Below are 14,997 nucleotides of genomic sequence, written 5' to 3' on the forward strand. Positions count from 1 at the left end.
GAAACATGGACTCATTGCCACAATCCAAGGAGCAGGAAATTCCTATTTTTTTATATTCAAATCAACAACTGAAATAGAAAGGGTGTTATCACTTGGGCTATGGAACATTGCTGGCCATCCTTTCTCTTTGATGAAATGGAACCAAGTCAACCAACCTCATTTAACTTACCTGGGTTAAATTTCACAATATTTCCCCCAATTATTGGATAGCCAAAGGTCTTAGTTACATTTCCAGTTCAGTAAGAGAGCCCCTTTATGCTGATGAAGCCACAGAAAATAAAACCAAGCTTAAATTTGTAAGAATTTGTATTAATCTTAATCTATCCAAACCACTACAGAATGAAGTTCAGCTCAAAATGGAGGATGACAGTATTGAACAAACCAGAATTAAATACCAATGGCTTCCAAAATTCTGCACTAAATGCAACCAGCTCAACCACACTGAAAACTAATGCCCTCTAAACTTCATTAAACCTCCTCACCACAAGACCAACCACAATGTAAACACCAATAATCCCAGCCCCCCACAGAAAGATCACACCCCAGCAAACAATCCCCCCACCACAGAATGGATAACAGTCGGGAAGAAAAAGAGAAAACCACCAACAATCATTCATGAATCATCACTGTAATCCCACTCCAACTCTCTCACCAATAAAATGCTCTAGCACATCTACCTCAGGATGCCAACCCACCCAATCACCTTACTACATCATCCCCATCCACCCCTATTGTATATCACACCCACTCCTCTGCTGATACATTGGTATAGAATACTTTCTCAAGCTTAACCATGTCACCTACTACACACACTCCTTCCCACTCCCCACTATGCTCCAAGAAACTAAACTTCTCAAACATAAGCCCACCTCCTCCCAAGACTCAACATCCAGCCAACTCCATAGCCACACCAACCTCCCCATCTACCTTCCCTCAGTTCAGGAAACAAGGAAGAATCCACCAATCAACAGATTGGACATACCCTCTGCAAACACAAATGAAAAGTTAACAATTAGATCCATGAAGATAGTAGCAAGGAGGAAGTCTTGCAGCAACACAGATTTGATGTCTAATGGCTCTGTTCAAGGCCACAAGCATCCTGAAAGTCCTCTCTCCCACACTTTTTATGTTAACTTTCCTTACTTGGAATAATAGAGGGCTGAACCAACCCTCTAAACAGTCAGAGATCAAAAAACGCATCTTTGACAAGAAACTTAATTTACTTTGTATTGTGGAGACTAAGGTCTCACTTACAAACATTGAATCTATCGATAGATTCTTAGCTCCCTCAAGGTATATTGTACACAACTACAATTTCTCTCATTTAGGTAGAATTTGGGTATTGTGGAACCCCAATGTAATACAACTCACCGTAACAGACATCAATAGGTAAGCAATTCACTGCAGCATAACCATCATAGGGCAAAACATTTCCTTCTTCACCTCTTTCATATATGCAGCTAACTCAGCAGTTGAAAGACAAGTTTTTTGGGAAAACATCACTTTTCATGCAGGCAACTTGGCTCAATCCCCATGGCTTTTAATGGGTGACTTTAATGTCATCCCTAATGCTGGTGAGAAGCATGGTGGAGCAATCAGATAGTGCCCAGCCATGACTGATTTCAAATAGTGCCTACAAAAAGCTGAACTTGAAGACCTTAAATTTAATGAAATCCTGTATTTTTGGTGTAAGAAGAGCTTGGGAGCAACCTGTATTGCCAAAAAATTGGATCGAGCCTTGGTCAACCAAATGTGGATCAACTCTTTCCCGTTATTTGAATATTGCTTCTTGACACCAGGGATCTCAGACCACAGTCCCATCTTGGTTTCCATGAATTTCAACATCCCAAAAAGAAACATTCCCTTCAAGTTCTTCAATGCCTAGAGTAGTCATCCCCAATTCTTACCCTCAGTTCAGGAAGTATGGAGCACTTACATCAAAGGCACAACAATGTACCAATGTGTCCAGAAGCTCAAATTACTAAAGCAAGTCCTCAAAGCCAACTGTAAAAAAGAATTTGTAGACATTGACTCTAAGTTATTTGCAGTTAAATTGGAGCTTGATTCCTATCAAACTGACCTTGACATTGACCGAAGTAATGAATGCCTCAAACATTTAGAAAAGTCACTAACTAATCAATACCTAAGGCTGGCAAACACCAAGAAGACATGTTGAGACAGAAATCAATAATGACTTGGCTAAAATTCGATGATAGCAACATTTCTTACTTCTATAAATCCCTCTCATCCAAGAATAACAGGAAGAAAATTGTGTTTCTCACCACTGATAATGGTCAGGTACTAACTGATTGGGAATCCATCAAGACTGAAGTTGTAAATCACTTTAAAAACCCGCTTGGCTGTTCCCCCCTTTTTACACACAGCATCTCTGATCTGCAACCTTTCATTACCAAAATGGTTCCTGGTCACTTATACAGTCTTCTGGATGGCATTCCTTCTCACAGAGACATCCAGCTATCTATGTTCAAGCTTAGTAAAGATAAAGCCCCTGGCCCAGATGGTTATAATGCTGCATTCTTCCAAAAAAACTTAGGGAATTATGGGGAATTCTGTCACCAAGGCTGTTTCTGAATTCTTCAAAAATGGAAAAATGTTATCTGAATCAAATAATACATACATTGCATTGGTCCCCAAACGCCAAAACCCAACCTCCATCCATGATTATAGAGCAATATCATGTTGTAATTCCATCTACAAATGTATAGAAAAAATTCTGGCATCCAAGTTGCAGTTCTCCCTCCCATACATAATTGACATGTCACAATTAGCCTTCATAAATGGGAGGAAGATTACAAACCCCATACTCCTTGCTCATAAACTACTAAGAAGGTACCACATTGAATCTTCCACTGCCAAATGTGCTATCAAGATTGATCTAAAGAAAGCATTTGATTCAGTCAAATGGGATTTTATCTTAAGCTGTCTCACTCTTCTTAACTTCCCAACCAAGTCCATTTCATTATTACAAGCTTGCTTCTCTTCACCCTCCTTCACCATTGCTCTTAATGGAGAATTCCAAGGGTTTTTCAAAGGGAAGAGGGGATTGAGACAAGGTGACCCCATCTCACCTTTCCTATTTGTTATAGTTATGGATGCACTGTCCTACATCATCAATGAATATGTAATGAGAGTTCATACCTTCAAATTTCACTGGAGATGTGGTGCATTGAAGATCACTCACCTCTCCTATGCAGATGATCTCATTCTGTTTTGTTATGGAGACATCACATCAGTCTCAGTGTTAAAGTCTGCCATTGATCACTTCTGTTGTATGTCAGGTTTGGACATCAATCTCTCCAAAAGCAATGTCTATTTCTCTGGAACTGACCCACACACAGAAGCAGCAATCACAACCATGCTTGGCATTGGGATTGGATCCCTTTCGGTCAAATATTTAGGTGTTCCATTCATATCCACCAACCTGAAATCAGCCCACTACAGCATACTTATTGAAAAGATCACAAATAAAATCTCACATTGGTCTTCAAGATCACTCTCTTATGCAGGAAGACTCTAACTTATCAGAGCTGTATTGGTCTCAACACAAGTCTATTAGGCAAACATCTCCATTCTCCCCAAAGCAGTGATCAATGAACTCAACCAAATCTTCAGATCATTCCTCTGGTTGACCTGAAATGAAAACAACTAATGCCAAAGTGACTTGGAGCAAAGTTTGCTTACCAAAGGGGGAAGGTGGTTTTAGCATTCCAAACCTGGAACTATCAAACAAGGCTAGAATCCTAAGGTATATTTGGGATCTTCACTCAAACAACTATGACAGAATTTGGATCACTTGGTGTAGAGTTCACCTCATCAAATCAAGGAAATTTTGGAGAATCAACTTCCCCCAACCTTGCTCTTGGAGTTGGAGGAAGATTTTGTAACTCGGACATACTACTAGACTGCTTCTCAAGCACAGGATTGGCAATGGCTCAGAGACCTCATTTTGGTTTGACAACTGGTCTTCAGGTGGCCCTCTTTGCAGTCGTTTTCCATTAACAATTCTTACTAATGCAGGGTTCAATGAATTAACCACAATTGACACCTTCATTCATAACTCATCATGGTCATTTCCTACATGCCTCTCCTTTGCTATTCCTGAGTTACTACTTCAACCCCCCCCCCCCCCCCCCCCAGTTCTTCAAGAAGTGATAGCTAGCAAGATTTGGTTAGCATCACCAAATGGCAAGTTCAGCTTCAAGCACACAACATTATACGTTACAGAGCACTCTCAATTAGTCCATTGGCACAACTTAGTTTGGATTTCATCGACAATCCCTAGGATGAAATTCAACCTATGGTTAACAGCACAATCCAGGTTACCCACTCTTCATAACAGATCAATGTCCAGCCACAACAGCATATGTGCTCTATGCCAATCATATACAGAATCACATCAACATTTGTTCATCACCTGTTGTTTTGTATCTCCTATCCGGCGATTCATCAAACTTAAATGTAATTTCTTTACTGCAATCACTAATTGGGAGGATCTAATACAACTGATTTCTACGCAATGGAAAAGGAACCCCCCAGCAAATCTGCTTCGCAAGTTATGATTCTCATCCATGGTATCACACTTAGGAGGAAAAAAATGAAAGGATCTTCAAAGGGAAGAGCTCAACTCAAAGAATGGTGCTTGCTCGAATCACTTCCACCATTACTGCTGCTCTCAAATTGGGGTTCTTATGCGACTGTTCCTCTTCGAGGAAGATTCTCTTGGACTAGAATCTCTCTCCTGCTTGCTGCCATCCTCCTCTGTAGCCACCGGACTGATAATTGCACTGGTCATCTTCTTTAGGGCTACAAACCGGATAGCTTACTAACAACCACAATTAATTGCGATTATTAGGTTTGAAATATGGTCCATGGCCTTTCCCATGTTGGGCCTCGTTAGGCTTCTGTTTCCATCATTTTGGATTGTTTTTGGCCAATCAGCCCACCACTTGTAATTATTTCTTTTATTTATAAATTTGCTTAAAATTCCAAAATGATAATAATAATTATAATAAACTCATCAATCTTAACCACTCATTCAACAATACAGGTCAAATCAATAAAATTTTCACATCAATTTAACCTAAGATTTGTCTTATTTATATGTATGGAAAATTTTAAATATATGAACTTTTGGAATACAACTTACCATTTCATGGAGTCAAAGTTATGGCTTTTCGAAAAGGATAAAATATATATATATATATATATATATATATATATATGTATGTATGTATGTTTTTGAAAGTTTGATCAGGACATGAAAAAACTATTCATTTTATTTAAGTGTCCAAATTACAAAATTAGGAAATATGCTTGATATTATATCAATTAGATTTGTGGTACAACAAAATTTCTCTAATCTTTATGGTTGACCTAATACCTGATTTTATCATTTGACTATTCATTGTTCTATAAAATAGTTATTGCATCTTGTGATTATATTTTTTCTGCATTAACTTTAATTTTTGAACATTATAACATATACCATTACAGTAGAAGGTAAGCCACAAAGAGGCAAACAAAAATTAAAACGAAATAAGGTAAACAAGAGAGAATTTTAATAAATAAAATATAATAGGTGAACAAGCTTGTACAGAAAAGAGTGAAAGAAGACAATTTACGTCCCAATCCCATTCTGTTGAGGGTCAAGGCAAGAATGATGACTATGACTAATTTTCATACTGTTCAACAACAAGAACAATAATAGAGCTAATGATAAGAGACCTTATATGCTTATAGCTAGGAAACTTTGTGCGCATAAAGTGGCCATAGATACACAAAAATGAATACCGTATACACAGAAAAGAACAATAGAGTTATGACTGTTATAGATAAACTCTCTAACAGAACCTATCTTTGTTGACACTTAAGTAGCCAGCCATCACTTTCCCGCCTGTGTTCCTCTTTCCATCTATTAAGGAGCACCATGTCGAACCCAATGCTCCGATAAAGAAGTCAGCTTCGGAAGCCATCAAGAAGTTAACCAGAGGATAATTCGTGCTGGTTTCCCTTCCGAAACTGGCTTCATACAAAGACATTGCTGTGTCTCCCACTTGGCGTGTTACGTTTGTGTAGTAAAATCTCCATTGGGGGTATGATTTTGATTTATCGATCACTACCTGAAACCAATTTTGTTATGAGAATTCAAAGATAAAAGTTTTAACAGTTATCTATTCTAGAACTAGGAAGGATTTTAAAACACACACACACACACACACTAACTTGCATTTCAGTGGAAAGCCAGATGCTGTTAAGGTGTGGAAAGCACTTTCTGATGCGTTCAGCACGATGCATGTACTCTTCGAATTCAACCACCTCCATTTCACATGCCTTGTCTCCCATTCTTACATGCATGCTTAGCAATGGCCTGGGGATCCATGGCTTGTGATTCGACCATACGAATTCTTCAATGTCTGATCCTGGCATTCTTGTGACATCCTGCAGAGGGAAACAGTTTTATGTGTGCGTGCGTGTGCAGAATTCATACTTTTTAACATTTACTTGTGTTTTCATGAAATTAGCATAAGCATCTATTTTGACAAACCTGTGGCCATTCTTCAGCTGGATTTGCTAGAACCATTTTTGCTGCTTCCCATCCAAATGCTGCACGCCTCGCGACATTAAGTTACAAGTGTACTCGGTCTGGAACCTCATTAGGTAGCGCACTGCCTGACAGGGATGTAAAAATAAAATAATTATCTCATGAATCAACCATCCTTAGACATTTGTATCATGAATCAAGCATCCCTTTTTTCCTTTTCTGCGAAACACACACACACAACACCATGTCCCAATGGGGAAAGAAGATTCATTCTTTTCTGAAAAATTATTCTTAGGCCGAGTCTGCATAAGCAGACTCTCTCACGAACAGATGGCAGGTCCCACCATTTCCCATTACCCTTTGTGAGAGAGGCTGCATATCATATCAACATCATTGAGCATTGAAGACTAATACTACTTGCAGAATAAGAGTAAGACATTCACATATAGTTGCTAATATCCATTGCTCTCCTGCACTTTATCTTAATAGAACTGAATTTCATGTGTTTTTTTTTTTAATTCTTTTTTATAATTAAATTTCGTGTACTTTTCAGGTGCTTTTAAGTATAGAAGTTGTGAAATATATATTTTGTAATTGGCTAATTTCGGTGTCAAAACAAATCCGATCGAGTTGTATTTTCAAGTTTAAAATTCAAGATCAAGATCGGTTGCGGAATTGAAGAGATATTTGATAGATTGAGGTCCAAGTATGAACAACACTTTAGCAAGTTGAGTTAAAAGGTTAGGACATTTTCATACATGGTATGTTTTTCAAAATTTTCAAAATCGAAATTTTTCTAAGTGTTTAATCCTTCTGTTCAAGTCTGACCAACTTGAACTTGTTCAAAATTCTACTTCGAATCCAATTCAACACTAGCCAACTTGAACTGGTTCAAGGACTCTAAACCGGTTCAAACTCTTCTGCAGATTTTGGTAACTTAGTTTCTTGTTCCGTTTAAACTTCCTATTTGATATAAATTTCTTTCCAAAAGACCTATGCACGAAATTAACTTCTTTTCTGAGCATATCTAGGTTTTTGAAAATCTATATAAACACATTTTCTCATCTTTGTTTGTGTGAATTTTTGCATTAAAACTTCTTATTTTTCAAAAGCCTTTGAGAGATATTTTGCAGAAAATCAAATCTAATTTTTCAATTTTTATTTTGAACACACACATAAATATACGAGTGATTTTAGAGTGTTGTTCAATTTGTGACCGTATTCAAGTCTATTGAATATTGCATCTACAACAATCAGAGAAAACAGATTTATTTCTTCTACATCAAAATTCAAATCTTGAAGAAAAGAGGTGAAACGATCACACTTTGGAAGGGTTAAAGCATTCGAGGAGTGTTGTTTGATCTATCAACGTATAATCCTGTTACAGAGATCAAGAGTAAGCTTGGAGTCAAGAGCTATTAGACAGGACGTCACAAAGCCAGAGATTGTCAGCAATTGGTTTTTGGTAGAACGATAGAGTATGAGCCTGAGTCAAAGTCCACTGTACTTTCTTTCAAACATAGTGGATCGTTTTGCTCTGGACTGCACAGTCCACGAGGTTAATTCCTAGTGTGATCTGTCAAACTTTATTTGCTTTTATTTTTGCTAATTTAAGTAAAGTTAATTGAATAAAAAGACACAAAACTTTCCACAATTTATTCCACTGTACAACTCACATAACTCAAGTACTAGTTTCTTGAAAAACTAAGAAATTTCTAATTTCTAGATGAACTTGTAGTTGAACCTGTGCTCGCCACCACCTCTGCTCCATTCTGCGATGATAGGCAACAAGACTCCCATTTATTTCTGTTGTTGGCTGCAAATAACTCCAAGGATTCCCCCAAACACTGTTAGGAAAACTGATGTTAGGAATGCCAAACTATGATATGCTCATGAAATCTGAAAAATGTTCTAAAAAAAGGTGAAAATATGTAATGGCTCACCTTGGTGTTGGTCCAGTCCATATTAACTCAGAAGTATAATTGTCTTCTCCCGTTATGATTCCTTTATCCCATGCTTCTTTTCTCCCCATAAGCTCAAATGCACATTCCCGGCATTCATGTGATGTTTCTGGGAAGAAGTAGCAAGACCACCTAGAGCGTGAAGAACCTATAAAAACATATAATGAGATTAATCAATAACAACATTTGAAAATTTTCATAAGAAGGTTCTTGCAACACATCCTTGTTTGAAGAGCAATGTTCACCAAGAAGAAGAAAACGGGTGGCTTAAGAAAGGACCATTCACTTTTTGGCCTCCGCACAAGGAAGGAACAAGAGAACATGTGCTCATAGTGTCTATGATACTCAAATATTTTTCAGTAATCAGAATCAAGAAGAACATTAAATTCAATTTCAACGAAAAAAAATTATTTAAGAGAACGAACATGCTGACCATCAGAAATTATACCTTTACAACCACCATGGTCTGCTCGATTATAGTAGTTTGTAACAAGGACCCTTTTTTCATTTATAGCAATAGCAAAAAGACCAGACATTCCTGCAAGCTGAGCTCCAATACCAAATCCAGGCGACCTTTCCCAGTCCGCAACAAGAAACCTCATATTAGCATCACTGCAGTTTAAAGGGTGCTGATGGATCCATAGGTCGCGTTGTACTTTCCTAGTAAAGGGATAATTCTCCTCATCTGATCCTGCAATCTGCTTAAATTGACGGTCTAAAATGTTAAACATTCTCGGTATCTCACCAGCATATTTGCCAATTGTGTCATCATATCTAGCTCTATATAATTGGATAGGGTAAATTAAAATTATTTCATGCACTTTCAGAGGGGCTAATGTGCACACATGTGGATGTTAATTGTCAGCAATATGTAAGCTCTATTGGTGCCGCATACTTACAAATCCGGCAGGATTTGATTCTGAAAACCAAAAGTCAGATCAAAACCCTGCTTTGCATATATTGAACACATACGCGGATGCTACTTCACCTCAACAAAAATGTACCTTTCCACTTGTGCACGGATATAAACAGATAACAGAATTAATTGCAAAAAAATGCACATTTGAATACTTTTCTGAGATCATATTTAGGGGTGTTAAACAAAAAAATTAATGGATTGTACCGTAGAAACATACCCAAGGAGGATAAGCACCTTCAGACATGGCTTCATGCCTATAATACCTCAGTTGCTCATCAGCTGCCGAAAATGGGAAGACATCTAGCAACCCTTTCCAGATTGTCCAAGGAGGGAACCTTTCATTTACAACACTGTTATCAAGACGTTTGCTTGTGCACTCAACTTGCAATTCTCCAAGTGAGAAGCCTTTGGTACATTAGAACTACTCAATCCGATACCTTGCAAGAACTGACCTCCTTCCTCGTTTAACATAGCACTCCAAGCAGAATGCAGTAACGACACTCTATCATCAGCTCTCCGTTTGATACTCTCCTGTGAATCCAACTTTGTTTCTATTTCTTTTGGTTTAAAATTGCATCTTTCACTTGTAACCATACCTGAAATAAGAGGCCCAAGAAAATGACCCCCAATGAAAGAACTTCCTGTGCAAAATGAATGATGAGCTAAACCTTGTGACCAGATCAAAGATTTCATAGATGTTACTCTTTTCGCTATAGAACAAAACTTTGTCCTTAATTAAGCTAAGAGGATTTTCTTGCCTCGCGGCAAGTCTTAGTTCCACTAGTATCAACATTTATCCTCCGAATTGATTGGGAAGTCCGGTCATTAAAAGAGAGGGAGTGGGCTGAATTATTCAACAAAACCATAAGATGGTAACTTTGTGTAAAGTTCAAAATGAAAGTTGGATTAGAAGCAATTCCAACTTTAGTTTGCTTTAAATACATCCTTAACATCCTCTAATCATGGATTTTGACCTTAAACAAAAAAATTTCCAAAACTAGAAAACTACCGGCCAAACTTTGGGAAACAGTATGTATTGAATTTCAAACATGCTTCATCTGAATTTTAATAATTCTACAAACTCTTCTTCCTCTTTTGCAAAAACTCTTTGGTAATAGAATTTAACATTACAAAAATTTATATCTATCTGCAAATTGTTTTATTTATTTAACTTAGCTATGATTAAAGTTAAGGTTAAGCACTCTATCTTATGAATTCCCCAAAAACAATAAGAATGTAATTGAAAGACATATGTTTATTTTCTTTTTCTATGTTTGGATCCTAAGCAAGAGAAAGGGAAATATTCAATCTATTTAATTTATAGAAAATCTGAGCCAACAAACTAATACTAGAAGAAAAAAAAAAATTGCACAACAATAAAAAGCAAGAGACTGAAATAATTGAGTGAAAAAAGCAGAGGAAGTCCCACTTACTGATAGTTTTGGAGCTTGAATTCCATGTCGAAAATGCCGAAAACGAACTCCCTCCAAACTGAGAAGCACCAATTGAAGTAAGAACAGCCAGAAACAATGAGGTGAGACAGCCTACCACACAAATTTGGCATGGAAATGAGCTACCAATTTGGAGAGCTCTCTGAAAAAAAAACTCTTCCAGGGGACTTCTGATTCAGAGGCTCCATTTCTTTTCCACAAATTATCATAGTTTCAACCAACTCTTAATTACAATCACATGACATCATCATATACAACTTTCCCTTTTCCTTTCCCTTTTCCTTCCTGATCATCAAAGTGAAAAACCCATCTCAAATTCATTCAAATGTCAAGAATTCATCAAAAGTGGAGATTACTCACAATCATAAACCAGAAAAGCTTGAGAAAGGGTTGGCCTCAAGTGTTCAAAGAAACAACACAATCAAAGTATATTCAACCCCAACAACAATAGGTGGTCCTCTTATGGCTTCCATTCACCTGCAAAACAAATGAGAATTAACAATCATAAAAAGGGATTAAAAACCACAGTATCTCAAGAAAGAGGCATTGGGAGACTAACCTTTAATTTTTTTTTAATTTCTCTTTTTTAAATTCTCAAGAAACACACACTTATCAAACTCTTAAACTTGAACATTCAGTCAATGTTGTTCGATATTTGTGAAAAGGAACGTGTGCAGGAACTACTAAACAACACTCCTATAGAATATATAGTATACACAACAATGTCTAGATACAGGTTGGAATATATAGTCTATCAAATGTGGCCCAGTTGACTGCATTTATGGGCTCAGTACAAGTTGCTAATGAGCAATGAATTATATGAAGGCTAAGCTTTTCATTGAAAGATATGTTACTGATCAAGTGGTTCTGATTATTGTCAAAATTAAATGTAATTGACATGCAATTGGTATAAAATGTTCACATCACATTGACTACTTGAATGACAAGAATGATAAAATAAGATTATATATATATATAAATAGGACAATGATAATTGCACACTACATGATGTTTCCTTTCCATACACAACTGAAAACCAGTGGAATTCCAAATAAAGGAAGTGAAATCTTTAGCTTAACGATTGGTTCACACCTAATGCCGCCTTCTTTGTTCTTTTTGTCCATAATGGTGGTGTCTACAGTTTTTAAGCACTCAATAATTTAAATTATTAGTGTCCGAGTAATTATCAAAAAAATCTAATGCCTCTTTGTTTTTTCAAAATTTGTGGGACTTTGATGTGATCAAACTATGTGTACTTGAACTCAAACCATTTTCTGTCTTAAAGATTAGTTCACACCTAATGCCCCCTTTTTTCTGTTTTTTTTTTTTTTTTTTTTTTTTTTTTTTTTTTTTTTTTTTTTTTTCTGTCCACAATGGTGGTGTGGACAGTTTTTAAGCACTCTATAATTTACTATCAGTGTCCGAGCAATTATCAAAAAAAATTTAATGCCTGAAAATTTGTGGGACTTTGATGTGATCAAACTAAGTGTACTTGAACTCAAATCATTTTCTTTCTTGTAATATGATTGAACTGAATACAAATATCTTTTGAGCCCCCTCTCTCTCTATCCACACAAGATATTTGGTGGCTCCAAATCCTCTTAATCTCTTCTTCAACATGATCACCGTTAACCTGTGGTGTATGTATCATTTAGTGCCATATTAATTGTTGAAATTTTGTGGGGGTATTACCTTACCTCTCCAAGTGAAAGACCAAGGTTTAAGTTTTTTATACTTTCTAATTACCAAACTTCACCAAAGGGATTGCTGCATAATTAGGCCGGTTACCCGATTAAATTTGGACCGAATCGATCAAATTCATATTTAATTTATTAAACTAACATATTATCAGATTTAGAATACCAACGGATTATCGAATTGAATATTCAGATTCAGATTAAAATCATAGTCATTGATCTCTATAGTTATAAGTTAGATGGAATGGAAAATTGTTAATATATAAGATGGTAGGTGATAGGGAAAAATAAAACTAACCTACTTTGACCTAACGATAGAGGCAACTAAGTGTTGACCAGCCGCCAGACCTCTTCGACTTTCGAACAATGATATTTCCATTGGATAAGAATGATAATATTTCATTATCAAGGATAATGAAAGATGACGTGGTTCAACAGGGTAAGGATAACCTTGGCACAATTTGAGGAAGTCAAAGGAGTAAATCATATCCCTGACAAATCTGACAACAAACGGATCTCCTCTGATCTCGCACAAGTGGATGATAAGGGAGACCTCAACCATCGACATCGGCGGGACCAATTTGATTCCAATCGATAGCCATAAATAGGGCACCAAGCCATTAAAGAAGGTACGGGAAAAAACCCCTAAACAGAGATTACATAATTATTATGTGATACGATTACAAGTACTAACTTGATCGTCGGAGGGTCCTCGGCTGTTAAACGTCGTCGTTCCGAGTCACGACGATTTTCGCATCAACAGCTGGCGCCGTCTGTGGGAACCGACGATTCCCTTAAATCAATTACTCTGTTGGGTATATGCACTTGCGGTCCGGTATGGTAACTGGAACAGAAACGTCGTTGCAGGGATCCAGTCAAAGAGAAGGGTCGGGTGAACACCCAGACGTCCCGAATGACCAGGAACGGCTTACAGTGTTAGAACTACAGGTCCAAACTCTGAATCAGGGTATGAACCAATTGATCCAACAAAATGTAGAGATCCTGTAACATCTTATCCTAGCGGGACGACCACCTCAACAAGAATTGTCCGACCCATATCCTCCCAATCTGAATGATGGGGGACAACACGAGGAGGACCGAGAAAACGATCCTCCTCACAAGTTCAAGGAAAAACAAAGCCAAGTAGAAAACCGACACAGAGAACCTCCTTCCCCACCTCCGCGGAATCCCTAGCCTCAAACAAGCACAACCTTCTGTGTTAAGGAAAAGACAGAGAAAGTTACTTATTTCGACCTACAGATCGAGGATCTCAAGGCAAAAATGGAAGATGTAATGCAGGCTATGAAAGGGAAAGGTCCTGCCGCCATAGATGACCTGGTGCAAAGGACCAACTTGCCGTTCAGCCCCGCTATTATGAAATGCCCCATGCCTAGCAAGTTCAGGATGTACTCGTTCGAAAGCTTCGATGGGACCAAAGATTCCCTCGATCACCTGGAGACCTTTCAAGCTCTTATGCATTTACACGCCGTGCCAGATAAAATCATATGCCAAGCTTTTCCCACTACACTTAAGGGATCTGCAAGAGTTTGGTTCAACAAGCTGAAACCAGGAACCATCAACACCTTCGAAGAACTGAGTAAGCAATTTATAAGCCACTCATTGCAGGTCAGAGGCATAGGAGGCCAGCCACTTACCTACTTACCATGAAGCAACAGAAGGGAGAGTTAATCCGGGAATGCATCACCCGATTTAACACAGAGATGTTGCAGGTAGAAGAAGTAGACAACGAGGTGGCTTTGACCACTTTCATAGGAGGACTCCAAACCTCCAAATTTTTGTTCGCCTTATCTAAATAACCTCCCACCAACATGGCAGAGTTGTTGATCAGAGCGCAGAGACATATGAACGCTGAAGACGCCATAAATTCACGGAAGGGAAAGAAAGGAGAGGACAAGATGAGGTCAGCCCCTCTCACCAGGGATTAAAAGAATACCAGCTATAAGAAATCATTCTTTAGCCAAAACGATAGGATATATTGTGAGAAGGACTCAGATAAGTATACCGACTAACAATTGTCTCACAGCTGGAATTAGCCTTATCAAGTCATTCAAAATAAAGACCGGGGGCATCTCAGTTCATCATTTTAAATGGAGGGTAGCTCCCTCACGTGTTATTTTGTTTTCTAATAAAGTCACCATCACCAATAAGATGGATGACCCTCAATTTTCATGTAATAAAATATTACGTTTTCAATTACCTACCTATGTGGCTCATAGTAATCTATTTTTCTCATTAAAGGGACCAAGGGCCAACAACACATTCTTCCCTCATTAAAGGGACAAGAATCCAACTACTCCTTCTACATAGAAGGGTGAGATAATTAAAGCTTCCTTCATTTACTAGAGAGACAAGACAACTACCTCTCGTATTAAAAGGGTCACCCTCC

At 37.7% G+C, this 14,997-nt stretch overlaps 1 pseudogene; it reads right to left on the bottom strand.

The window, feature by feature from the left end:
* Positions 1–5,798: 5,798 nt before the first annotated feature.
* On the bottom strand, positions 5,799–9,875 carry LOC132314886 (uncharacterized; annotated as a pseudogene).
* Positions 9,876–14,997: the final 5,122 nt, after the last annotated feature.

Source organism: Cornus florida, unplaced genomic scaffold (assembly GCF_030987335.1).
Source record: "Cornus florida cultivar Cherokee Brave unplaced genomic scaffold, ASM3098733v1 CherokeeBrave_3.0.0_Hap2_Chr06, whole genome shotgun sequence".
Classification (NCBI taxonomy): domain Eukaryota; kingdom Viridiplantae; phylum Streptophyta; class Magnoliopsida; order Cornales; family Cornaceae; genus Cornus; species Cornus florida.